General features: G+C 36.0%; 1 protein-coding gene and 1 non-coding gene across 13 annotated transcripts in view; both read left to right on the top strand.

Moving 5' to 3' along the window:
- COP1 (COP1 E3 ubiquitin ligase) overlaps positions 1 to 27,602 on the top strand; it is a 276,406-nt gene that overhangs the window by 213,862 nt on the left and 34,942 nt on the right. The window lies entirely within an intron of this gene.
- On the top strand, positions 24,025 to 24,165 carry LOC117309974 (small Cajal body-specific RNA 3). Its single transcript, XR_004524250.1, has one exon.

The following is a 27,602-nucleotide window of genomic DNA, read 5'->3' on the forward strand; positions in this document are numbered from 1 at the left end:
GAGGAAAAAGGAACATGGTAAAGAACCATGGTAATGAAGCGGAAAAATCCCCAAGACTATCAGAAACTGTTAAGCAATCAAGTTTCTTCAACACATAAATTGCAAGGGAGAAAAAGAGATGAAAGGAAACCTATAAATTAAAAAAGAGTTATAAGACATGACAACTAAAAAGAAAAAAAAGTAGGAATTGGTTAAGCTTTGTCAGATGCTACTGATACAAGTAAGATGAGCAAAAAAATGATAGGAGTGGTAAGACAAAAGTTTGACTGGAATGGTTTTAAGAAAGAGAGGAAAGGGAGACAGAGATGGTGAAGTACAGAGAACTGTTTTGGGGAATAAGAAAATAATACAATGTTTAATCTCACCTAGATTACTTTTTTAAGACGTGAAATCAGTAGCCAAACATTTCATTGTCTTTCTATGCTTTATTTCTGTCCTACCTAATTTTGATCACAAGAAAGAGGTCAGTTTAAGGGCACTTATGAAATAGGTTAACTTTGAAAGTTTTTTTAGTGTTTGGACGTATATTAGTGGTATATCAAATCTACTGTATGAATGAATAGAAAGCATAAAACTATTCAATTAATGATGGTATAAAAATTGCATGTATCTTTATGTTACCATTTATGGTAGTGATTTAGTCATAGGGAGGGAATGAGAAATTAAGAATGAGTGGTAGAGGAAGAGGCACAAATACAAACAGATGTATTCTCTTAAGACAGTATCTTGGCTTTATAAAAATTTAGGATATTTTCCTGCAGATTAAATTTTTGTCTAGCCTTGTTTTTTCCTGTAATCTAGATACATTTATTTTTCTTTTTGGCTACTTCTGGCTGAAAATGAACCAGTAATCTCAAGTCCTGTTTTGAGTAATCAGCCAAGATTATATATAATTTCTACTCTTTTTATTTCTACCATTCTGCATATAAAATGGAAAGAACGCTATACACTGCCCTTTTTTAAGATACTGGTCAAGTTCATTGTGTTGCGTTTCTCCTTTTATTTCACAGTGCTGTGGAAGTTAGCAGGATGCTTCTCTCCCACCTTCACCTTTGCCATGTAGTGTACTTTTTCTTCTAGGCTTACAATATTTGCTTTTAATTACTTCTGTTTAAAGACAGAGAATATGTCTAAAGTTGTTTCTTTTAATCTGAGGGACAGTACTTTGTCCTTTCTCTTTTTCTTCCTAATACTTTCCCTGTTTCTAAAAGCAGTTTTGTTCAGTCACTTTAGGGTTTGCTGACAGTCTTCTGTCCTTTGTTCTTTAGCTTTGCTTGCAAAGGTAGTGGCTCCAGCATTTCTACCATTAAAGTGCCACAACCTCTTGTACCACATTTACTTTTCAAAGGAGTTTTAAGATAAGTTTTGTGTGAACTGTATTGAAAATGCTTCTTTTTAGAATTTTTTTTATTTTACAACATAGGTCCTCTCTAGAATACTTAGAGATGGTAATAGTTACTCTATACTAATGAAGAATGCAGAATCCTTCATTTTATATTTTGTTTTTACTTTATTATTTTAATTCATTTGAAGATATTTTAATTAAACTTTAGTAATTTAGAATTATTGACATATGGATATTCTGTTATTGCCAAATTCTTAGGATTTTAACCCCCAAGAGTAAATCTTATTTGCATTGCCTATTTCAGTTTTAACTTCATGATTTTTTTTTAAAAAGAAGGCGGAATTTGTGAGAAATAACTACTTGGAATACCACATATCACTCTATTTTTATTTGGGCTTTGGAATTTAATTTCCCCACTGCTTATTTTTTAAATATAGATGAAATGAGCTTGTTTAACTTGATGTAATAAAAGAAATTTACTATTCATTTATTTGAAGAAACAATTGTAAATTCTAAAACTGTGTACTTGAATGTATTATATCCATATATGATTGAACATACAAATACATTCCATTTGAATAATTACACTATCTTTGAAATAAGTGTAGTTTGCTTTTTATTTCCATATACAGCAGTCAACTATACTTTGAATATAGAGAATGGTGGGCTATTAGACTACAATCTCAATTCATTTTGTGACTTTACTTCCTTGAAAAATACCTCATAATTTATTTTAACCTCTTCTGTCCAGATGTAGTAATGTTTGCTGTCTGATACTTACTGGACACAGCCATTATCTGGATCATTAAAGTCTGTAATCAACAGTTCATGTTTGTTCTAGTTTCAATCTTTCTTTCTAAAGTATTCTATTTGCTCACAATTTCTAGCAGGTATTAATGTGGACTAACAAAAGATTTATTTCTTCCTTCCCTCCCTCCCTTCCTCCTGAAAGGCAGTAGTGATATGATTTGGATAATTCATTAACTAAGTAATTATCCTTAAACTAATTTAGAGTTGATTCAAAAAAAGTTTTTTGCAGCTTTATATTAGGAGAGTATGGAGTCAGAGTGAATCTCCCTGGCAAGTGCATTGGTGGAGAATAATGCGATCATCTTGGAACATTATCTTAGGTTTTGGGTTGGGTTTTTTTAATGATTATAGTAGCTTATTACTGAAAGAAATGAATACACGTATGTTTTAGAGAATTTAGAAAAACGAAAAAAAAGAAAATATCAGATAACACTTTTCCCAGAAATAACTAATATGAACATTTTAATGTAATTAACCATGTAATTTTTCCATTCAAAGGAACTTTTTTCCCAATAACAGTGAATCTTCTATATATTATCGTGTATTGTTTACCTTTTGCCTTTGTCACGAACATTTCCCAGGTCTGAATATATTTTGTAAAGAGTGTTTTAAATGGTTCCATATTATTCTAGTCTAAGGATTTACCATAACTGGTATACTGTTGTTTTGTTGAAGATACTCATGTTTACTTTTTACTACTTCTTGAATATTTTTCCAATAAATCTTTAAATTTCTAATTAATTCTTTAGAAGAGAACTTGAGATTTATTAAATGGATAGCTTTATTCATATAGCTTCTGATTAAAACTGATAGATTGCCTTCTAGAACAATCTATTTCCATTTGGTCTTGCACTGAGAAAGTCCAGGGGTTTCAGTTTGACCATGCCCATAAAACATGGAATATAATGTCAGTATCTTTGCCAGTCTGAAAATTTCTTGTTAGTAAAATAATCTTCTTTAATCATTTGTTTCAATAAACAATTTTCTAAAACATTAACTTTTGATTTTTTACAAATTGTGTGCTTACATACTGAGAACTGGTTTTTTTGTTTGTTTCTTAAGAAATTCTTGCTTGAAAAGGAAATACTATGCAACTGAGGTATTGTTTTATAATTATAGTCCTTTGGCAATTTGGTATTAGTCATTTATATCTATTCCATTATCTCCTACACCCCACATCTACCTTGAAAGTAATGCTACAAAGCAAAGGTAAATTTGGGCAATATTCTTTTTTTTTTTTTTTTTTTTTAAATTTACGAATATTTCATTGTTGTAAAGTTAAAGCCATAAAAATAATCAAATGGCCTACTATCATACCGTTAGAAGAAAAAAAAAAAGGTGTTCATGAGAGTTCCATATTAGAATACAAGTTTTCCTTAGGCACCTGTTTATGTATGCTATTCTGCTCTTTACAATAAATAATTAAATTTAAAAGACTTAATTCCTCACTTTTAAGACCTTATTAGTTTACAAATTACATATTGACCTATGCTAAATTTTATACCGACCCATGCTAATGAATTCAGTACAGAAAACAAAAAACACTGCACTCAAGCAAACTATATATATATATATATATATAAACATATATATATATAAAATATATATATATATAAATATATATATATAAAACTTATATGAGAATTGCTACTCCAGCTTTCTTTTGGTTTCCATTTGCATGAAATACCTTTTTCCATCCCCTTACTTTCAGTCTGTATGTGTCTCTAGGTCTGAAGTGGGTCTCTTGTAGACAGCAAATATATGGGTCTTGTTTTTGTATCCATTCAGCCAATCTGTGTCTTTTGGTGGGAGCATTTAGTCCATTTACATTTAAGGTAATTATCGATATGTGTGTTCCCATTCCCATTTTCTTAATTGTTTTGGGTTTGTTATTGTAGGTCTTTTCCTTCTTTTGTGTTTCTTGCCTAGAGAAGTTCCTTTAGCAGTTGTTGTAAACCTGGTTTGGTGGTGCTGAACTCTCTCAGCTTTTGCTTGTCTGTAAAGGTTTTAATTTCTCCATCAAATCTGAATGAGATCCTTGCTGGGTAGAGTAATCTTGGTTGCAGGTTTTTCTCCTTCAACACTTTCAATATGTCCTGCCACTCCCTTCTGGCTTGCAGAGTTTCTGCTGAAAGATCAGCTGTTAACCTTATGGGGATTCCCTTGTGTGTTATTTGTTGTTTTTCCCTTGCTGCTTTTAATATGCTTTCTTTGTATTTAATTTTTGACAGTTTGATTAATATGTGTCTTGGCATATTTCTCCTTGGATTTATCCTGTATGGGACTCTCTGTGCTTCCTGGACTTGATTAACTATTTCCTTTCCCATATTAGGGAAGTTTTCAACTATAATCTCTTCAAATATTTTCTCAGTCCCTTTCTTTTTCTCTTCTTCTTCTGGAACCCCTATAATTCGAATGTTGGTGCGTTTAATGTTGTCCCAGAGGTCTCTGAGACTGTCCTCAGTTCTTTTCATTCTTTTTTCTTTATTCTGCTCTGCAGTAGTTATTTCCACTATTTTATCTTCCAGGTCACTTATCCGTGCTTCTGCCTCAGTTATTCTGCTATTGATCCCATCTAGAGTACTTTTAATTTCATTTATTGTGTTGTTCATCGTTGCTTGCTTCATCTTTAGTTCTTCTAGGTTCTTGTTAACTGATTCTTGCATTTTGTCCATTCTATTGTCCATTCTATCTCCAAGATTTCGGATCAACCTTACTATCATTATTCTGAATTCTTTTTCCAGTAGACTGCCTATTTCCTCTTCATTTGTTAGGTCTGGTGGGTTTTTATCTTGCTCCTTCATCTGCTGTGTGTTTTTCTGTCTTTTCATTTTGCTTATCTTACTGTGTTTGTGGTCTCCTTTTTTGCAGGCTGAAGGTTCGTAGTTCCTGTTGTTTTTTGTGTCTGTCCCCAGTGGCTAAGGTTGGTTCAGTGGGTTGTGTCGGCTTCCTGGTGGATGGTACTAGTGCCTGTGTTCTGGTGGATGAGGCTGGATCTTGTCTTTCTGGTGGGCAGGTCCACGTCTGGTGGTGTGTTTTGGGGTGTCTGTAGACTTATTATGATTTTGGGCAGCCTCTCTGCTAATGGGTGGGGTTGTGTTCCTGTCTTGCTAGTTGTTTGGCATAGGATGTCCAGCACTGTAGCTTGCTGGTCGTTGAGTGAAGCTGGGTGCTGGCGTTGAGATGGAGATCTCTCGGAGATTTTTGCTGTTTGATATTATGTGCAGCTGGGAGGCCTCTTGTGGACCAGTGTCCTGAAGTTGGCTCTCCCACCTCAGAGGCACAGCACTGACTCCTGGCTGCAGCACCAAGAGCCTTTCATCCACAGGGCTCCTTAATTTGGGATGATTCGTTGACTATTCAGGTATTCCACAGATGCAGGGTATATCAAGTTGATTGTGGAGCTTTAATCCGCTGCTTCTGAGGCTGCTGGGAGAGATTTCCCTTTCTCTTCTTTGTTCTCACAGCTCCCAGGGGCTCAGCTTTGGATTTGGCCCCGCCTGTGCGTGTAGGTCGCCGGAGGGCGTCTGTTCTTTGCTCAGACAGGACGGGGTTAAAGGAGCCGCTGATTCGGAGGCTCTGGCTCACTCAGGCCGGGGGGTAGGGAGGGTCACGGAGTGTGGGGCGGGCCTGCAGCGGCAGAGGCCGGCGTGACGTTGCAGCCTGAGGCGCGCCGTGCGTTCTCCCGGGGGAGTTGTCCCTGGATCCCGGGACCCTGGCAGTGGCGGGTTGCACAGGCTCCCCGGAAGGGCGTGTGGCTAGTGACCTGTGTTCGCACACAGGCCTCCTGGTGGCGGCAGCAGCGGCCTTAGCGTCTCATGTCTGTCTCTGGGCTCCGCACTTTTAGCTGCGGCTCGCGCCCGTCCCTGGAGCTCTCTCAAGCAGCGTTCTTAATCCCCTCTCCTCGTGCACCAGGAAACAAAGAGGGACGTAAAAGTCTCTTGCCTCTTCGGCAGGTCCAGACTTTTCCCCGGACTCTCTCCCGGGTAGCCGCGGTGCACTAACACCCTGCAGGCTGTGTTCACACCGCCAACCTCAGTCCTCTCCCGGCGCTCCGACAAAAGCCGGAGCCTCAGCTCCCAGTCCCGCCCGCCCCGGCGGGCGACCAGACAAGCCTCTCGGCTGGTGAGTTCCGGTCGGCCCGATCCTCTGCGCTGGAATCTGTCCGCTTTGCCCTCCGCACCCCTGTTGCTGTGCTCTCCTCCGCGGCTCCCAAGCTCCCCCACTCCGCCTCCCGAAGTCTCCACCCGCGAAGGGGCTTCCTAGTGTGTGGACACTTTTCCTCCTTCACAGCTCTCTCCCGCTGGTGCAGGACCCGTCCCTATCCTTTTGTCTCTGTTTAGTTTTTTCTTTTGCCCTAATCAGGTACGTGGGGGGTTCCTTGCCTTTTGGGAGGTCTGAGGTCTTCTGCCAGCCTTCAGTAGGTGCTCCGTAGGAGTTGTTCCACGCGTAGATGTATTTCTGGTGTATCTGTGGGGAGGAAGGTGATCTCCGCGTCTTACTCTTCCGCCATCTTCCCGGAAGTCCTCTGGGCAATATTCTTATTCTTTATTTCTGTCATGTCTTTTTATCATCACTGCCTTTATTCAGAGATTGGAAGTTAGGTAAAGGAGATTATATATGTTCTGTATCTGTGGAACAATTCTGTGGAATAATTCTTATCTGAAACTATTGGAATGAAATATAAATTAATTCAAGAATGCAAATTACTTTCTGTTAAGTGATCATGTCTGTGTAAAGGGACACCATATTTTTGTTGGAGGCAGACCTTGAGTCCATGATGACTCCCGCTGAGGCTGTTACATCGTACAAGATTATCTAGCCTTGGGTCACCAATTCTAAATAGATATCTAATGGTAAAAGGCAATGCTTGTAAATGACACTAAAGACTCTCATAGCTCTTCAAAAGTGACGTGTGTGTGTGTGTGTGTGTGTGTGTGTGTGTGTACACACATTGTATCCTCAGAAAAAGCTTTGCTTATTAAGGGTGGGTTTTTTTCTCTTGTGGATTGAAACACCAGAAGTCATATTGAAAATTTCTCTAACTCAATAGTGAAGGATGACAGGATAATGATTTCCCTCCTTTGAAACCAAATCCAGCAAACTTAGCCTGGGAATTTGTTAACAATGTTATCACCCATACTGTACAAAGTTATAATTATATTAGGCAAGGGCATCTTTTTTAGTCAAATAGTGAAATATATTCTTTCTGTCCTTATTTCTAACAAATAAAACTTCATAAATGAAACATTTATTGTGAAGTGTTTTTAACTAAAACTTTGTGTTCTCATGGAGATCTTTTCTTCACCTAAATCTCTCATGATTCCTATCCATTAAAAATATTTCCTGAATGAATTAATACACTGCCTTGTACCGTTATTTGTGTTCATGTCTCCTATCCTCTGCTGGCTTGCAAACTACTTGAAAAAAGGCATCATAGTGTATAGAGTAAGAGCAAAGACTATGGAGCCAGACCACTGAGGTTAAAATCAGATTTTCCACTTACTAGCTCTGTGACCTTGCTCAAGTTCCTTAACTACACTGTGCTTCAGTTTCTTCATCTATATAGTGCTAATGATAGTAATAACCTCCCTTTAGGGATATTATAATGTTAAAATAAGTTAATGTACATAAAGGGTTTAGAATAGTTTTTGACCTATAGCGAAAGTTAAAGTGTTTGCTATTAGTAACATTCATTTTTAAATTACCACTAAGCAGATGGTTTTCACATAATGTATCATTAATATATAATTTTTGTAATGAAGGATACAATCCTTCAGACTTGTCCTTTACCTTGTTTGTTGCATGATTAATTAAATACTGGTTTTTGAAACCAAGGAAATGCTGGAGTAGAGGTGAGAGATAAAGTGCCTGCACCTATGGAGGAATTGGTATTTATTACCGGTCCTTCCCTTTCTCCACTGCATTTGTGCTATTTCACAATTCAGTCTTCCCTCAAAAAGACTTACATATCTGTTTTCCAATTTATATATGCTTTTATCCAAGAGATAGGCATCCCTCTCTGACTTACTAAACACTGTGTATAAAGCATCAGATTGCACTAAACTAAGGAAGCTAAAATATATGTGAAAAGCCAATCTGTGTCCATTAAAATGCAGAAGGCATCTATGATAAAATAATTATCTATCACAGTGATTCTCAAACCGACTGATCATCAGAATCACCTTGGGATCTTTCAAAAAATAAATATAACAAAACAGTTCTTTTCTTAGACCCCTGAGTCCATACTCTGGGGGAGGCGGGGAAGAGAGAAGAGATTTGTATTTTGAAAAGTTCCCCAGGTCTCCATAGAAAATTATGTGAACAGTCAATTTTGGAAACAGATGACTTATGTTACCACTGGAGATTTGTACACATGATAACCAAGAGGCATTAATGGCTCTCAAGCATCTGTTAAAGGGGGGATAATTATACTTACGAATATCTAATGTCTGTTAGATTTTGCTACTCCCTTACCCTTTTCAGGAAGAAGCACAGAAAAGAATAAGATGCGGTCTTTTTTCTTTTCTTTAATTAAAAAATCTTCCTTTAATATATATTGATTTCCCACATTTATAAACTATTTCTCATCCTAAATTCTTCAGTGAACACTGAGAAGACAACATAGGAACTTCTTTTTCTTTCTTCTCTCCTTTCTTCATTTCTGTTTCTTTCCTTTTCTTTTATCTTTCCTTTCCTTTCTTCTTCCCTCTAGCTGGATGGTTTATAACACTTTAGAAAATTTTCCTGACTGGAAGAGGGCCAATCTGAATGAACTCTTGTCTATCTTGGGCGTGGAAGGAAAGAAGATTCTGAGCATGGACCCTGACTTCCAGGAAGACTGTGGCTCCCGTCTTCTCCTAAGTGCCCCACTCATCCCTTAGTGTCCAGACTAGAGTGGGGTAGGGGAGTAGAAAATAGAGGAGACAAGAAGGTTGTGGAAAACTGAAGCAAACCTGTAATTTATCTCTTCTTTAAATCTACATTAAGTGTAAATATTCCTTAACCTTAAGGTGCACTACTGTATGGACAGTTCCTGTGAAAACATTTCTTGCATTAAATATTTTATGGTGAAAATGTAATGAAATCAACAAAATAATTTAGTGGGTCTGTAGGTCGACAGATATTTAAAATATTTCATTATTTTCATTTTTATATGTACTATAATGGAATTTGACTTATATTAGAATGGTTCTTATAATTTTTTTCCTCATTAAATACTTCTTTAAAAATAGTTTTTGTCCTGAAGTATGCCAATTTTGAAGAATAGAATCGACACAGATCTTTAAGCTACTTGGTTTTGGGTTTTGTTTTGCCATTTTTAAGGGAAAAAAGAAATATACTAATTTGAGAGTGCATTCTGAATTATGCCATTAACCTATAAATAATTTTCATTGTCATCCCACCATGTTTAAGAGTGTCCAAAATATTTTGAGATGGGAAGGAATTTAACTTTGGTATCTAAATATTTATCTTTTGATAATTCCTACAAATTTCCATAGCAGTAGTGAAAGGAAAGAGAATGAATATTGGATATCATTTCCTTGACTTAAACGTTTTTAACGAATACTACTTGAATTGGTTTCATATGCTGAAGTGTATATATGAAAAAATGTGATTATTCTTTTCTAACTGAATAAAAATATATTTAACAGTTACTTAAAGCAGAATTAATCAAGGGCAGCAACTGTTTAAGAGAAAAGTGTTTCCTGCTAATTCAAACTTGCATCTTATCTGGGGAAAAGAAATATATTTTTGTATTTTACTTCCACAGTCTCACATTAATCTCTGTTGTTCTTATGACAGCCTCCTATATTGATATGATCCCTACAGGGGTTTGTGCCTTTCGTATCTCTTATTACTCCATTGTATCTTAAATCCCATTTTATGCAGCATTTTTCCACTTAAAGCCATCAGAAGTAGGCATTGGCTATTCCCAGAATGGTAGAAAAGTTATTACTACTGAACACAGGAATAATTTGATTATGTAGAAGAGTCAGTCTATTATAATTACTGTAAAGAAGCCATTTAACTTTGTGCCTTGTTTAGTCCTTTTTTTTCTGTAGGTAAGAAGATCAACTTCGATGAAAATATAGATTCTTTATTTGAACTGTGATAGCCAACCATAAAATGAAGATGAGGTAGAAGATAAATCTAAATCATTTGGTTTTAATGACCAAGTATTTACACATTGTTGAGAATTAAATAGGTAGGTAGTTATGCTTGTATTTGCCTTCAAGATCTTTGACTCTCTGATGAAAGTAGGAAGCTTTAGGGATAGATTGTATAAAACATCAATCTGACTTCAAGATTCAGTTCCATTTTGTTAATTTGCTGTTTTAAATCCTAAGTATCTAGAGCTATGGCTTTGTGATTCACCACACATATCTTTGTAAGTTGCTTTCCAGAGATTGGGAGAGAAAAATAATAGTAGTTGTCTTTTCTTTTCTTTTCTTTTCTTTTTCTTTTTTTTTTTTTTTTGGTGGTACGCGGGCCTGTCACTGCTGTGGCCTCTCCCGTTGCGGAGCACAGGCTCCGGACGTGCAGGCTCAGCAGCCATGGCTCACGGGCCCAGCCGCTCCACAGCATGTGGGATCCTCCCAGACCCGGGCACAAACGCGTGTCCCCTGCATCGGCAGGCGGACTCTCAACCACTGCGCCACCAGGGAAGCCCTGTCTTTTCTTTTAGTGTCTTTTTATTTCTCACAACATTCCAAACATTGGTTTATTTTAGGAGACCCAAGAGTTTATCTTTTAAAAAAAATTGATAAGAATTATTTTATCTCTCAAAAAAAGTCTTTATGGATTGTATGGTAGTAGTATCACCTGGTAAATAAGAATTAAAATACTTTATTTCGTGCCAGAGTATCTAAATATCTTTGTCTAGTTTGAAATATGTAACTGAATATATATAATCCCTATTTTTAGCAGCCAAGAGTCATTTAAGTTTCACAAATCATACTCGTGAGCCCTTATAATTTTTTACTAACCAAATTTGTAGTTCAGATGATAATCCTTGATGTTTGTACTAACGGAAGACTGTAGTGGTTCAGAGTAATCCAAAATGTCAACTAATAAGAATGGATAATTGATCTAGAGATTTATTTGGGTATTTACATTTAAAAATATTTTTATCTTATATTTTGAAAAGAATAAAATATAAGAGGCTTTATGCCTCTTCCAATTAATAAGTTAGCCTTGGAACTTCAAATTTCAATAAGGAATCTCTAAGGAATATTTTCATTTCCTCAAAGTTTCTGTTTTATAAAGGGTTAAGACCTTTTAATTCTGTGCCTTTTACATTTTGCGGGATTTTAAAGATCTGACAACTATGTTTCTCTTCAGTAATGGAAAGGATAAGTTATTGATAGCAAAACAAATTGTAGGTTCCTTTTGGGGATTTCACTGGTCTTATTGGTAGGGAAAAGCCTGGTTACCCTGTAGATTTTATATTCTCCATCAGAGTACTCATCATTTTAAAAAACCAGTTTTCAGTCATTCTGTAATGAAGCAGAGTGAAGAAAACCACTTAATTTTGACCAGTGTCTGTTGTTCTATATATTTAGTGTGTGCTTTTACTTATTTCTCTTTTTCCTTTTCACTTTATCCTTTCCAAATCATTATTTTAGGGATATGGAGAAAAGGATCACTGTTCAAAGTTAATAACTTGGAAGTTTTGGGGTTTTGGTTTTTTTGTTAGTCTTTGTGTAAATGTCATTAACTTTCAACGTACTCATTTAATACAACTAATGTGGGGGAAAGATTTTGTTTTGTTGATAATATTAGTAAATTGTTGGAAGGTGTATTTTTTCTATTGGATGAGGTTTATCAAAAACATAAGTTACTTTTGAGCTTTTTACGCCCTGTTTTTTAGATGTAAGGGTTTTCATCAACCTAAGTTAAGAGTGAAACTATTGGCTCGGAATTGATGCGAATAAACCTTTAGGAAGAGATTCTCTCATAGTTTAGGTGCCATGTTTCTTACTAATTGATAAGTGGCAATTACTTTTTAAAATAAGCATGAGGTTTTTTTTGTTCTTTGCATGAACAATTTGCGTTTGAATTACTGTGCAGTTTTCTGGGTTTTTTGGGGTTTTTATTTCCGGTACACGGGCCTCTCACTGTTGTGGCCTCTCCCGTTGCGGAGCACAGGCTCCGGACGCGCAGGCTCAGCGGCCATGGCTCACGGGCCCAGGTGCTCCGCGGCATGTGGGATCTTCCCGGACCGGGGCACGAACCCGTGTCACCTGCATCGGCAGGTGGACTCTTAACCACTGCGCCACCAGGGAAGCCCCTGTGCAGTTTTCTTTTATTATTCTTGTTAAAATATACAAGTTATATATCAGTAGAGTCAAAAAAACTACAAGCTTCCTTCTCAGCCTGTTGTAATGTATAAAGTAATGTCTGACAAAGCAGAAACATTTTCAGCACTTGGACCCTCCAAATCCAGTTATATCTTATTCAAGAAACCTAATGACCTTTCTTAGCCCTTAACATCTTTGCTTCACAGTGTTATGTATTTCTCCACTAATCAAAACTTTTACAAAATAGAGAATAGGGAAACGACCTGTAATTCTACCACCTGAACAGAACTGCAGTTAACGTTTTGATGTTGTCCTTTCAGTTTTCAGCCTACAATTTTAATTTTACAGTATGTACAGGTATATTTTGTATCTAGCTTTTTACATCTAACTACATCTAAGCATTTTCTCACCTTGCATCATAATATTAGTAGAAAGCATTTATATATACTATCAATTACTATTTGTCTGTTATTATTAAACACTTAGACTACCTCTGATTTTTTTCTCAATTCTAAGTTTGTGCTGTTTTCAGACATATTGTTTTTCCGCTTTTATCTGGTAATATTATATTTGTAATATAAAATCCCATAAGTGGAGGGAAAAAACTGGAACAAAGTGTTCAGATATTTTTTTAGCTTTTAATATCTATTATTATTTTGATTTCCAAAAAAGGCCAATTTTTAAACTGCAATTTCCTTTAACTGTGCTAACACTGGTTTTTAGGGAGGGGAGATGATGGTAGGAAAAAGAGATGATTCATGTGTATATGTTTATATTTTCATGTAGCTCAGTCTTTGAGATCTGATCTCTAGGTATAAACCTTGGTTTTGTCACTAGTTATGATACCTTAGGAAAATTCCTTACCGTCTCTGAGTCTACCTCTTCATTTTTGCAGTGGGTTAATATGAATATTTAAAGTGTTGTTAGGAAACAAATGAGATCATGCACATGGAACATTTGCATATAGTAAATAAATGGTAGCTACTGTGAGTAATAAATTAATGTGTGAAATTTGGGAAATTAACATTTGGGTATCTATCCTGTTTCAGTATCTTGCTTATTACTATTTGCATAAGTTATCCAAATCTATTCCAGGTATTTCTAGACAGAGGGAACAGCATGTGCAAAAGCTTGAGAATATGGAAGAGTGCAGTGTGTTTGGAGACTGCTAGTACTTAACGACATAAGTGGAATGAAGTGAGAAATGGTAGATTAGGAGGAGTGATTTTTAAGGGTCATTCTAGACTCTGTTAAGAACCTTGAATCTTATCTGTGCAATTGTAAAGGACTGTAGAAGAGTGACTGACTTCAATTTTTTTATTTGTAGTTTTAGTTTAGTTAAAAAAATACCCACAAAGGTAGTGCTAGCAGAAGTGCATACCGTAGGCTAGAATAGAACGGCACTGCTGACAGGGTTTTCCTTTCGGTTCAAGAATTTGGAAGATAGGTTTGAGCTTAAATTGGCAAGATCTACTGTTTCATTAAAGGGATGATGCCTCTAGGTTTATAGCAATTAATTAGCTTTTTTCATTTTAGGTAAGTCACTTAACATGTTTGAATTTCATTTCCCTGTTTAATTTGAAGGAGTTGTATACTAGATTTCTGTTTCCCAGTGGCCATTTGTAAGACCAAATATGCTTATAGTAAGATCATATTGTTTATATGTAAGTCAACCAACAAATCGAACTTTGTTTTATGTCATGTGTAGCAAACTGTCTGAGAAACTCTTTGGTTTGCATTATTTCTCTCTTGATTCAGCTCTTAAACTCACAAATGAAATAACTGCTTCCAATTCCAGGGTGTCCTTTAACCCCAAGGAAAGAAATCCTCTGACAGTTGGACATAACTCACATCAGAATAGAAACTTTCTTGATGTTGAGAAGATGGGGCAAAAAGTTTACTAAAGGGCTTCCCTGGTGGCGCAGTGGTTGAGAGTCCGCCTGCCGATGCAGGGGACGCGGGTTCGTGCCCCGGTCCGGGAAGATCCCACATGCCGCGGAGCGGCTGGGCCCGTGAGCCGTGGCCGCTGAGCCTGCGCGTCCGGAGCCTGTGCTCCGCAACGGGAGAGGCCACAGCAGTGAGAGGCCCGTGTACTGCAAAAAAAAAAAAAAAAAAAAAAAAAAAAAAAAAAAAAAAAGTTTACTAAAGGCAGTTTTCAAAGAAAAAATGAATTTTGACTATTTTTAGAAAGTGAGTGAATTGCAACACCTTCCAAGGACTATAGCTCTTACATATGAATATTTTACAAATAACAGTGGAAAGAAAAATAAATATGTCATTAAAAAAAACCTCTCTAAAATGTTTTGAACATCGTTTGTTCCCGTGTTCTTTACTAATTAACTCTTAATGTGATATTTCTGTTACTGTAATTACTGCATTATTTTTTGCATTAATTGGCAAAAAATATCAGTGAATGTTCTGATAGACTCTTACTGCCACAGATTAATAGAAAGTGTTATATTTTAGTTTATATTGCACCTTAATAACCTCTGCTTCTGCCATGTTCCTCTAATGAAGAGTTTCTGTTCTAATCACTTAGTATCTTAAAGGATTATTATGAAATGGAAAAATCATAGATTGATGTTGTTTTCCTTTCTAACGTTGCTCTGAAGTTTTGATTGTACAACTTAACCTATGTGTAAAATGAAAGCACAGATGCAGAAGTGTTCACGTTTTGTACATATAACTAATAGTCTTTAAATATTTTCATGAGTTAGCACCCTTCTCACTGCTCTGTTAATATTGAAATACTAAAAGGGATAGAATGAGTGGTAATTCTGACACTTCAGACTAGTGCTGAGTTAGTTGATACAATTGACTAGTTTTCCAGGACTGAGCTTTTTTCTTAAAGCTCCTTATTAAATCAAATGTGTATATCAGATTAGCAGTTACCACATTTGATTACTGTTTATGGTCCTTTGGGGCTTTTCAGTTCCTCTAGTACAAAACTCTTAACTTTGGATTCATGGAACCCACCCCACAAGGATCTTCAGGTCCCACTAAAAGCATGTGAAAAGCTAAAAGAATATGAAAAACTGACTTTGAATTCATGGAACCCACCCCACAAGGATCTTCAGGTCCCACTAAAAGCGTATGAAAAAGTTTGTCATGTCCATGTAATTATTTTTCTAAAAAGAGAGTTTATTCCTTTTATTGGGTTCCAAAAAGGGATCAAAACATTAGTAATTAAACATCAGTGCTGAGCTTCCCTGGTGCGCAGTGGTTGAGAGTCTGCCTGCCGATGCAGGGGACACAGGTTCGTGCCCCGGTCCGGGAAGATCCCACATGCCGCGGAGCGGCTGGGCCCGTGAGCCATGGCCGCTGAGCCTGCGCGTCCGGAGCCTGTGCTCCGCAACAGGAGAGGCCACAACAGTGAGAGGCCCGCGTATCGCAAAAAAAAAAAAAAAAAACAGTGCTGAAAAAATGTAGTCTGGCAAGTTGTCTTGATAGGGCTGTGAATTAAATTGTACTAGCAATACCAGTTATTAAAAATTATAAATATTTTTTCTGCCCTCACTTTGAAGTTTACATTATTTTTTTAAAAAGTTGTATTGAAATATAGTTGATTTGCAGTGTTTCAGGTATATAGCAAAGTGATTGTTACACATATATATGTATATGTGTGTGTGTATATACATATATATATATATGTATTCCTTTTCAGATTCTTTTCCATTATAGATTATTACAAGATATTGACTATAGTTCCCTGTACTATGCAGTAGCTTCTTGTTGTTTATCTATTTTATATATACTAGTTTGTAGTGTGTCTCTGTTAAATTCAAATTCCCAATTTACCCTCCCCTCCCTTCCCATTTGGTAACCACAGATTTGTTCTCTGTGAGTCTATTTATGTTTTGTGAATGTTTATCTGTATTGATCTCGAAGAGACAGCAGCAAGTGGTCTTGAAGCAGGGTCTTAGTTCCCTGCCCAGAAATTGTACCTGGGTAGCCTGGCTGAAAAAACCAGGAATCCTAGCCGCTAGATCACCAGGGGCTAGAGGCTGGAAGCAAAGTTCCCCCGGCTCTTGCCCATTTGAAAACTGAATTCCTCAAAGAGGCAAAAACTGCAAAAACAGGTACAAAGTTTATTATTAGAGATACAGCATAACATGCGGGAGAGCACACAGAGAAACAGTTTATTTATTTAAGATAGAAGCAAGGCAGAAATACACACCCAGAGAGAAAGGGTGTGGGTGTCCTCCCTAATGAGGAGCGCAGTAAAGAGGGGGTTAAATCATTTATATAGGGCAGTTCTTCCAGGTCTTTGTTTACCTTTGGCCAGTTATCTTGTTTCTTTTTTCACACCTGACCTGCCCTAGAAATCTCTCCAACATGCATGCACATCTTTTTGCCAAGATGGATTTCAGTGCAGAGGCCTGTGGGAGATTTGACAACATTTATTATGGGGTCGTGCCCCTCCCTTTTTGACCCCTGAGGAGCTTTTCTGTGCGTGTGCAGTTGGGGAGGTAATAGATGTGGTCGTCTTATCTCTTTACTCTAGCAGAGCTCAGCTCGGGGCCTAACTTTGTCTTTGGAGTGTCAGGGAAAACAAAGCTCCAATTTACTCCGCTCGACAAACTCCAGCTGTCCAGCCCAGGGCCCCATCTACCTCCTATCTCAGTATCATTTTTTTAGATTCCACATATAAGTGATATCATATGATATTTGTCTTTCCCTGACTTAATTCACTTAGTATGAAGTTTACATTAATTTTTATATATCTTGACAGACTTAAACAAAGAAAAAGTCACAGAATAATTGTATAGAAGCTCTTTATTTTAATTCTTTTATTCTTTTCCTCTACCTCTTCCAATCTAGATTTGTGTTATCTATTATTTTATGAGAGAGAGAGAAACCTTATCACTTTGCCTCTGTTTATTTGTTTCCTCATCTTGTATAAAAGTAGGTAACACCAGATTTATTGCCTGTTGTAAAACTCAAATGAGCTTTTTGGCTGTGAACAAGCATTTTAACTCACATGACATTACGTTTATGCACGGTACATAATGTTACGTATAGAACAGAAGAGTTCTAATACATAGTTAAAAAGTAACTCCATAAAAATTGCTAATAATCTGCATAATCTCACAAATAAAAAGCAAGAGCAGGTAAATAAGACCATAAAAATATCTTTTTTTCCCATCTAAGATATTAAATGTGTTTGTGAAAATAAGTTTCAACCTCAATTAGCTATCTTTAAAGGTATATTTTATAGGGTTATGCCAAGGGTTATCAATATAACTTTGAAAAAATATAAAGCATGTTTTAACAGGAGCTTTGTAGGAAGAATCGTTTATAGTGAAATATCTGAATTTGAAATAAAAGGACTGAATCTATCATTTGTGTCCTGTCTTACAGTCTGTTGATTCAGTATGCCTGGTGATAGATTCTGTGAGTGTTTATAGGGTATATAAAAAAAAGAATGTGAAATGAAATGCTTGTGTTATTATATAGGTAAAAAGTAACAAAACAGGATGTTGAGCTATTTATATATATTGGCTTTTTTATATACTCGCTGTTTTTGTAAATGGAAAATCATTTATTGTTCTGTGCATAATTGCCTTGCTAACTGCTTTGCATTATCATGTGAGTTTTTTGATGTAATAATCTCGAAACAAAAGATCCTTCCTTGGGAAACTTAGTAGGTCAATGGTTAAGAAAATACAGTAACTGTACATTTTGCATGACCAGTTAACACACATATTTTTCAGTAAGATTCTTTTTTCTGTTTAAGTACATAAAGTTCCATTTTCGTTCCTCTCAAAACAAGTAGAACATGGTAGAGACATAGTAGATGTGCACCAGGGTGGTTTTGGAGAGGGTCGCTAGTCCCTTCCTCCAGCCAACACCACATGAGGTTTCTCAGGATTCTCTCCAGCCTTCCCTGGTGGGGTTCATGGAGGAAAAGTTTGAAGAGTATTCTACCACCTGCGCCCCCGCCCCATGCACACACACTGTTTACAGCAGCAGGGGCCTCACGTGCTCATGCTAGCTACCCTGTAGCATTTTCTTAAACATTAATCTCCCTACTGGCTTATCCAACTATTTCTGTGCCAGGTAAGCAAATACTCTGGTATTGTCTCTCCCTGCAGCTGCCAGTTTCTTCTCATTTTCGCTTATTGTGACTGTGACGCAGTTCTCTAGTAGTTTCAAGAAATGTCATTAATTTGAGGTTGTCTAGCTCTTGTTGTAAGCACAGGAGCAGTACTCTTTCCAGGTTTCTCCATCTCTAAGCTCAGCTTTCTAGTTTTTAAGACTCGAATTACGTCTACAGATATAAATAAATATAAGGAGTTTTTAATAATCAGTTATCATAGACTTCTGTTCTTGCTCTTTAAACTTGTGTATTGTCAGCATATTTCAGAACTGTGTTATTGTCAGCATATTTCAGAACTATGTTAAGAGTAAATAGATGTTTTATTTCTTGTAACATTTTAGAGATGATTACTTTTTCAAAATATGATTTACAGTATATATCCATCCGTAACCACCACCCCCCCATATCACATGTAATCATTCAATCTAGTGACAAAAGTAATCTCAATTACAAAAGGCAATCCAGTATCTGAATTGGTAGTGGCAATGGAATCATCTATTTGAAATTAGTTTTCTAATGAAAGTCTCAATATACATTTAGCCAGAGGCAAGAATTTTAAAAGTGTGAGGAAAATATTTAGGCTATCCAGAAATTGTGATGTGATCTGATCTTAACCATTAGGAACTTTTTGATTATTTAATCTCAAATATTGGGTGTTTCTATAAAAATTTGCCAGATTTATTTTATGCAGCTGACAGGTGTGAAGACACACATTCATGCCAATTTGGCATTCTACTTATGAATTGCTGTAGAAATTCCAATAATATAGGCTATTGCTATGATTTACTATCACAGGAAATGTTGGATTGATTTTTTTTAATTTTATTAAGCACAGTCCTATTCTTTGGCATTTTATAAATTCAAAATCAAATTTATTCAAGTACAAAGTTTTAACCATTAAAAACTGGAATCTTAAGTTTTGGTATGTGATCTAAGCACAAATGCGATCCCATTTTCTTTTTAACATATCTTGAATCCATCATCCATTTCTACCCCTGCTACTCTGACACCACTAATTCAGGCTTTCATCATTCCCTGCAGTTACTTCTCAGTAGTCCCAGGCTCATTTACCCTGCGCTGCTTAAACTCCTTCAGTGGAGTCCCAGTGCTTACAGAATAAAATCTAAGCTTCTTGATGTGACATCTAACAACACCCTCCTTCATCAGGCCCGCCACCTACCTCTCCAGTATGGTCACCTACCACTTGCATAGGCATTATTTTATACCTCAGCAACACTGAACTGCTTAAAGATCCTCAAACACCCCTGATGGAGTTTTTGTTTGTTTTTTTGAATTTTAACCTTTGTGCCTTTGACTTTGCTGCTCACTGTGCCTAGTTACCCTTTCCTGCACCTCTCTTTGTTACATATTGTAATGTCATTAGACTGAAAGCCCTTTAAGGTACAGTGCTGGGTTTTGTAGCCACAAAAGTAGTGGCGCGTTCTTTGAGCGGATGACTGCCATTTGATTGATCTAGCTGTACCTTTTGCCCATCGTTGAAATGATTTATATCATATTCCTAATGGAGTACCCTTCAAACTTTTTGAACACTTTTGGTGACAGGGAGCTCCTGATTCATAAGGAAGTCCATTGTATTTTTCCTTATCTCTAAATCTTACAGAGTTACCCTATAAAAACAGCTCTTATCTTTTTTTACCCATCACTTCATAAACAGTAAATATCTTTAAATGTGTAATGTTCAAGAACTTGTGGCTCTGCATACAGTAAAGGTCAACATTTTTTGAATAATTTTCATTATTCAAAAAACTCTTTACCTCAGATTTACTTGAACCCTTTGGGGGTATAATGTCACTTGAAAAAGTAGGCAAAGAGTTCAAAACTGTATTCTGTGAAGTTGTGCTGATTTCATGTACTTTACACTTTCATGGACTAGTTTAAAATATGGGAATAGGAGACTGAAAGGAAAGAGAAGAATAAGACAATTACTAGTGTATGTAAACTACACTAGTATAGGTAACAACCCAATATTGTTTCCCATTCCATTTTATTTCTTTTAAATTCTCATAGATTTCCATTTGGGAAGTTAACTTTACTTCTCAATTTCTGTGAGCCACTTGTGTAATTCAAATACCAGTACTGAATATAATATCTTTTAACCAAATAAATTTATATAGGTTTGTAAAAGTATTACGAATAACCTTTACATGTATAATCATTCTCATTGAACTCAAAAGCTTTCATAGGTTAAGAAGTCTTGTCCTATTTATCTTGGTATTATGTTGGCCTTGCATGGGATCTGGTAAATAGGCACTCAGTAAATTAAAACAAACAAACAGACAAACAAGTAAATCTTTTCTCTCTACTTCCCTCTCACCAGCCCCCTGACCAAAAGTAGAAAGATGCAGATTTCTCCTTTCTTTGAGTTCAGCATTTATAGAGAGTTTCCATTATCTATACTAGTGTTTTTCAAAGTATGGTCTACTGATCATCTACTTCAGAATTACTAATTACCTGAGTTATGTATTAAAAATGCAAATTTCTAAACCCCAAACTTACTAAGCCAGAGTTTGAGGGAGAGACCCAGGAAGCTCCATTTTTTGTTGTTGTTTTTTTTATGGGATGCATAATTCTCTTTCATTTTATTAAAAAGCCTAGAATTACATGAAAGAAGCAGATTTCCATTCCCTACATAATCAGCCTTGTGGAAATTTATAGAGATCCAATAGTGTTTTCATCTGGGAAGGGGGAAAAAAAGTGTTTTTAAAGTGTTTCTAACAGTGACCACCACAGACCTGTTCTTCATTTCACAGGAGTAATTAGGTACTATCTCAAACCCTTCCAAGAGCCACATAAGGAGGCTTTCCAAGGTTCCTTTGGAAGTTGATCACTTTGGAAGCTCTAAAGACCGACTGTAAGGGAAGCATTCGGTAGTAGGCTGGGGTTCTTGTTGATCTCCTCAGTGGCAGAAATAAAGGCTAGAACATTCTTCTGGTGCTTGTGGAAAATCAGGATCTTAAAGCTCATCAGAGCTTTAAGTCAAAGATCTATCTCCCAAAAGGCCGCACATCCTTACGTTTAATCAGCCTAATTTGACCAAATGTTTATCAATGTATGATAAAGGATACAACTCAGGAACAGCCAAGTGGAAAAGTTGCATAGGGAAAGGTATTGGTGGGGGTATAAGGCATGGGGCTTCTGTGCCCTCTCTGCGCAAGCCATCTTCTCATCACTTCCATGTATCTCCAAGCCAGAAGCTCCAGAACCTCCATTTTTAACACACTACTCATGGAATTCATGTGTAGTAAAGTGCTGTAAGATATCAGTTTTTGAGTTTTTTCCCCCTTATTGTATTTGCTTTGTAAATATTTGTTGAATTTAACAAATTAGATTTTATCAACCTATCTTTTTTTCTAATTATTCATCAAACAACAATACTTTTTTTCAAATATCTCCTATATTTGTCTCTTTTCATTCACTTATGCACTTCGTCTCCCCATTCCTGTTTCTTCTTTTACCTCCACTCCCATAGATTACTTCTAATCCCTTTATGTCCTTAATCATTTTTCAGAGGAATTCAGATAGAGTGAAACATTGCTTATTACTATTGCCTTTGATTGATCCAGAAAAGTTTCTTTCAAACTCAATATTTGCATGTAACTCCAACTTGTATATTTGGCCCTCGTTAAAAATTAGGGGAAAATTTGATAAATATATTACGTTAACTTGTCAATTATTTTAACTTTTTCACTTCAGATACCTTTGTCTAGTAAAAAAAAAAAAATTATATTTTGCCCTCATTATTAAATATGATCCTTTAAAAAATCCAATTCCAATTATAGAAAAAAGTATAATAGAAGAACTGATTCAAAGGTTAGCTCAGAATTAAATTTAGTAGTAATTAATTAAGAGGTCAACCTTTAAAATAAGTATAATCTTAGACATGATTTTTAATTGTTACTCCTCTATCTGCTTCTTTAATGATTCCTTTTTCCTTGTGTATTTGATCTTAGGCATCATATCTAAACTGTTGCCTGTGTTCAAGATTTTCAAGAATCTAGAATAATGCTACTTGTCCAACCTTATTTCTGTTTGTTGTTTTTCTTTAAGCACAAAACATCCATTAGAAAAGTTTCTTCACTGTCCCATCCTATTCCTATTTTTACCTTTGAACTTGTGCTCATCGTTGTTCCTTATATGTCTATATTGCCTTGTCCTCTCTCTTCCATTTATCTAAATCCTCTCATCCTGTCCCAACCCAACCCCTACTTTTCTAGTCCTCTCTTAAGCATTTCATTTCCTTGGTTTCTGGTTTCTCACAGGTACTCATGCACTTATAGAATGCCCTGTACCAGCTGTCATTCAAGTGTATTTGGTTCTAAGGTTGTATGTCATTAGTGTTGCCTTAGTTATATTTCTTGCTTCTACTTTGAGAGCAAAAAATGTCAACACTAGCAACTGCCATAAGAAAAGCTACTTCATTTTCTAGGAAAGAGTTACAGTTAAGATAAAATTTAAGTCTTAATCTGGAGAGTCTACATTATGTTTTTAATCAATTTTATAAGATCATAAATCTGGTGATGAAAATAATACAGTAGTACAGTCATACTTGAGAAAACTGCCCTTTAATTGTAAAGAAATTTAGGTTACAACGTCTTAATAAGAAAAACTGCCACTTATTTGTTTGGTGCCTAAAATATGCCAGATCTTTTTTGGTTAGGTACGTTACTGTGTTTTCTTTGAGTCTCATAAAAATTCTATGCAGTACTTAAGATTATCTGTTTTATAGTTGAAGAAATTGAATTTCTAAGAGGGTTGGACAGTACTATGGCAGAACCAAATGCAGGTCCAGTTCTCCTTGTCTTAAATTAATTGCTGTTTCTACTGCATTACATGGTATTCCTAAAAGAGTACAGAATTCTTGGAACAGCTTTGCCAGAGTACTCTAGAAGAATTTTGCAAATAGCGCCCTTAGAAATGCATAGTTCCATGCTCAGAGGCCCTCCTTTATATTAATCAGCAATAAAGAGTCATTTTTCCCTGTCAGATATGCCATTGCAAGCACCTCGTTCTCAAGCTTTATTCAGGAGCGCTTCCAAGGTCAAGAGGTATTGATACGTGAGGGAAGTTGTCTGGCATTGCAAGGAAAATTAAGTTGATTAGGCTGCTTGGTGAGAAGGGAGAAGACTTAGGAAAGATTTGGAACGAAGGAAGGGTCGTGAAAATGATGTGATATTTTTGTGTATTTCAATCCTCTTTCTCTTGTACATGGTTTTTACAACCTTTTCTTCCTGAATAATGATATTTTGAGTTTGTATGCTAAGTGTACCTTTTTAATCTTTCTATTCTCTGAATCATGATGTTTTTGGGGGGGTTTTGTTTTTGTTTTTCCTGTAGTTTATTTGAATGCATTAAAGTGTATTTAAAATGAGGATTTGATGCAGACAGGAGGTTGGTATAGAAAAGACTGGATAACAAAAGCCTTCTTAATAATGAAGCACAGCAAAAATGGAACCTGCAGGAACCAACCATGTGGACAAATGAAAAAATGCCTTTTGTCTACAAATTGCAGTGATCCTACATTAACATGGAGGTCTCTGTCTGGCTTAGGACAGCTGGCTAAGTCTGATCGTTCCCCTCCATACAGCCTTTAAAACCAACACTCCAAGTACTGCTTTCCTTGCCATTTTGTTTACTATCTCTACTGATTAAGTGTACTACATTATTAACAGACTACCAGGTGTGGTTACTTCTGCATCCATCTTAACTAGTTTTTGAGGTATATTATCGTTTCTAAAAACTAGATATTATTTTTTTTTGTTTGATTAAGGAAACTATAACCAGGAAGTAGAATGAACACAGAAATATTATTTTTCTGAGGGACCACATTGGCTTAACTAATCCAGGGTTATCAGAAAAGGTCAGTCAATATTTTAGATACGAAAGTATTTAGAGTTAGCTTCCATGAATCATTAAGAATTGATTTGTCATTAAGAAAGTGATTTTTCCAAAATACAGTTTATGTAATCTTATAAGTCTATAACCAAATTTCAGGAATGACTGTTTCCGGGGAAAAGCTTGCTACTAAGTATTAACCTAGTACTAAATTTGAAATCTTAGTTTTTCATCGTGTGTGTTCCGCAGTAAGTTGTGGGGAAGGGTACGGAAACAGGGGAAGGAGCTGCCGTGGCATTTCTAATGCACTGAGGTGTGATATACAGCACCAGGGTATGTAAGCCATTGCTGGGTTTATTTATAACTAATTGTGTGAGAATCCTTGTTGGTGGTTCTGAAATCCCAAATTTCTTATTCTGACCGGTTATTGCATTAGACCATTGTTGAGTAAGTAGTCTTATTTTTCTAGGCTCTTTAGAAGTCCTTATTCTACTCTGTTCTTCATTTTAATAAACCATTTCATGATTTTTTACTCACTTATGTTATTTTTGCTCTGCACTTTTATGGCCAAGGGTATACTAAAAACAGGGACAATCAGATATGTAATGGTATAGCTGTATGATTTTTTATGATAGCTTGGTGCCTATGCCTGTTGTTAAATTTGTTTTTTATTGAAGTATAATTGACTTACAGTATTACATTGGTTTCAGGTGTTCAACATAGTGATTTGATATTTTCATACATTACAAAATGATCACCATGATAAGTCTAGTTAACATCTGTCACATACAAAGTTATTATATTATTGATTATATTCCTGTGCTGAATATTACAATCCCATGATTCATTTATTTTATAACTGGAAGTCTGTACCTCTTAGTCTCCCTTACCTGTTTCACTCATCCTCCAACCCCCCTCCACGCTGGCAACCACCAGTTTGTTCTCTGTACTTGTTAATCTGTTTCTGTTTTGTTATGTTTGTTCCTTTATTTTGTTTTTTTACATTTCGCATATGAGGGAAATCATACAGTATTTGTCTTTCTCTGACTTATTTTATTTAGCATAATACTCTCTAGATCCGTGTATGTTGTCGCAAATGACAAGATTTCATTCTTTTTTATGGCTGAGTAGTATCCCATTGTGTGTGTGTGTGTGTGTGTGTGTGCGTGCGCGCGCATGCCACATCTTTATTCATTCATCTATTTATGGGCACTTTGGTTGCTTCCATATCTTTGCTATTGTAAATAATGCTGCAGTGAACATGGGGGTGCATATATCTTTTCAAATTAGTGTTTTTGTGTCCTGTAGGAAAATACTTAGAAGTGGAATTGCTGGATCGTATGGTAGTTAAATTGTTAATATTTTTGAGGAAATGTTTTCTATACTGTTTTCCATAGTGGCTAGACCAGTTTACATTCCCATCAATGACGCAGGAGGGTTCCCTTTTCTCCACATCCTTGCCAACAATTATTTGTTCTCTTTTTAATAATAGCTGTTCTGACAGGTGTGAGGTGATATGTCACTGTGGGTTTTATTTGCATTTTCCTGATGACTAGTGATTATATCTTTTTATGTGTCTGTTTGTCATTTTTATGTCATCTTTGGAAAAATGTAAGTTCGGTTGTACTGCTCATTTTTTAACCAGATTGTTATTTTTCCATGTTGAGTTGTTTTAGTTCTTTGTATATTTTGGATATTAACCCATATCAGATATATAATTTGCAAACATCTTCTCCCATTCAAGTAGGCTGCCACTTTGTTTTGTTGCTAGTTTCCTTCACTATGCAAAAGCTTTTTAGTTTGGTATAGTTCCATTTGTTTACTTTTGCTTTTCTTTCCCTCATCTGAGGAGACATATCCAAAAAAATATTGCTAAGACTGAAGTCAAAGAGCATACTGCCTATGTTTTCTTCCACAAGTTTTATGGATTTAGCTCTTACATTTAAGTCTTTAATCCATTTTGAGTGTATGGTGTGAGAAAGGTGTCCAGTTTCATTTTTTTGCACTTAGTTGTCCAGTGTTTTCAACACTGTTTACTGCAGAGGCTTTCTTTTCCCCATTGTATATTCTTCCCTCTTTTGTGATAGAATAAGTTACCATATAAGTGTGGGTTTATTTCTGGGCTCTCTATTCTGTTACATTGATCTATATCTTTTTTTATGCCAGGACCATACTGTTTTAATTAGTGTAACTTTCTACCATAGTTTGAAATCAGGGAGCATGATACCTCTAGCTTTTTTTCTTCGTTCTCAAGACTGCTTTGGAGTCTTTTGTGTTTCCTTACAAATTTTAGAAGTTTTTGTTCTAGTTAAGTGAAAAATGCCATTGCTATTTTGATAGGAATTGCATTGAATCTGTAGATTGCCTTGGGTTAGTATGGCCATTTTAACAATATTCTTCTAATCCATGAGCATGGTATATTTTTCCATTTGTTTGTGTCATCTTCAGTTTCTTTTATCAGTGTCTTATAGTTTTCCAAATACAGGTTTTTTTGTTTTTTAAACCTCCTTAGTTAGATTTATTCCCAAGTATTTTATTCTTTTTGATGCGATTGTAAATGGAATTGTTTTCTTAATTTCTCGTTCTGATAGGTTTTTTTTTTAACATCTTTATTGGAGTATAATTGCTTTACAATGGTGTGTTAGTTTCTGCTTTATAGCAGAGTGAATCAGCTGTACATATACATATATCACCATATCTCCTGCCTCTTGCATCTCCCTCCCACTCTCCCTATCGCACCTCTCTAGGTGGTCACAAACACTGAGCTGATCTCCCTGTGCTATGCGGCTACTTCAACTAGCTATCTACTTTACATTTGGTAGTATATATATGTCCATGCCACTCTCTCACTTTGTCCCAGCTTACCCTTCCCCCTCCCTGTGTCCTCAAGTCCATTCTATACCTCTGCGACTTTATTCCTGTCCTGCCCCTAGGTTCTTCAGAACCTTTTTTTTTTGTTCAGACTCCATATATATGTGTTAGCATATGGTATATGTTTTTCTCTTTCTGACTTACTTCACTCTGTATGACACACTCTGGGTCCATCCACCTCACTACAAATAACTCAATTTTGTTTCCTTTTATGGCTGAGTAATATTCCATTGTATATATGTGCCAAATCTTCCTTATCCATTCATCTGTTGTTGGACACTTAGGTTGCTTCCATGTTCTGGCTATTGTAAATAGTGCT

Source organism: Tursiops truncatus, chromosome 1, assembly GCF_011762595.2.
Source record: "Tursiops truncatus isolate mTurTru1 chromosome 1, mTurTru1.mat.Y, whole genome shotgun sequence".
Classification (NCBI taxonomy): Eukaryota; Metazoa; Chordata; class Mammalia; order Artiodactyla; family Delphinidae; genus Tursiops; species Tursiops truncatus.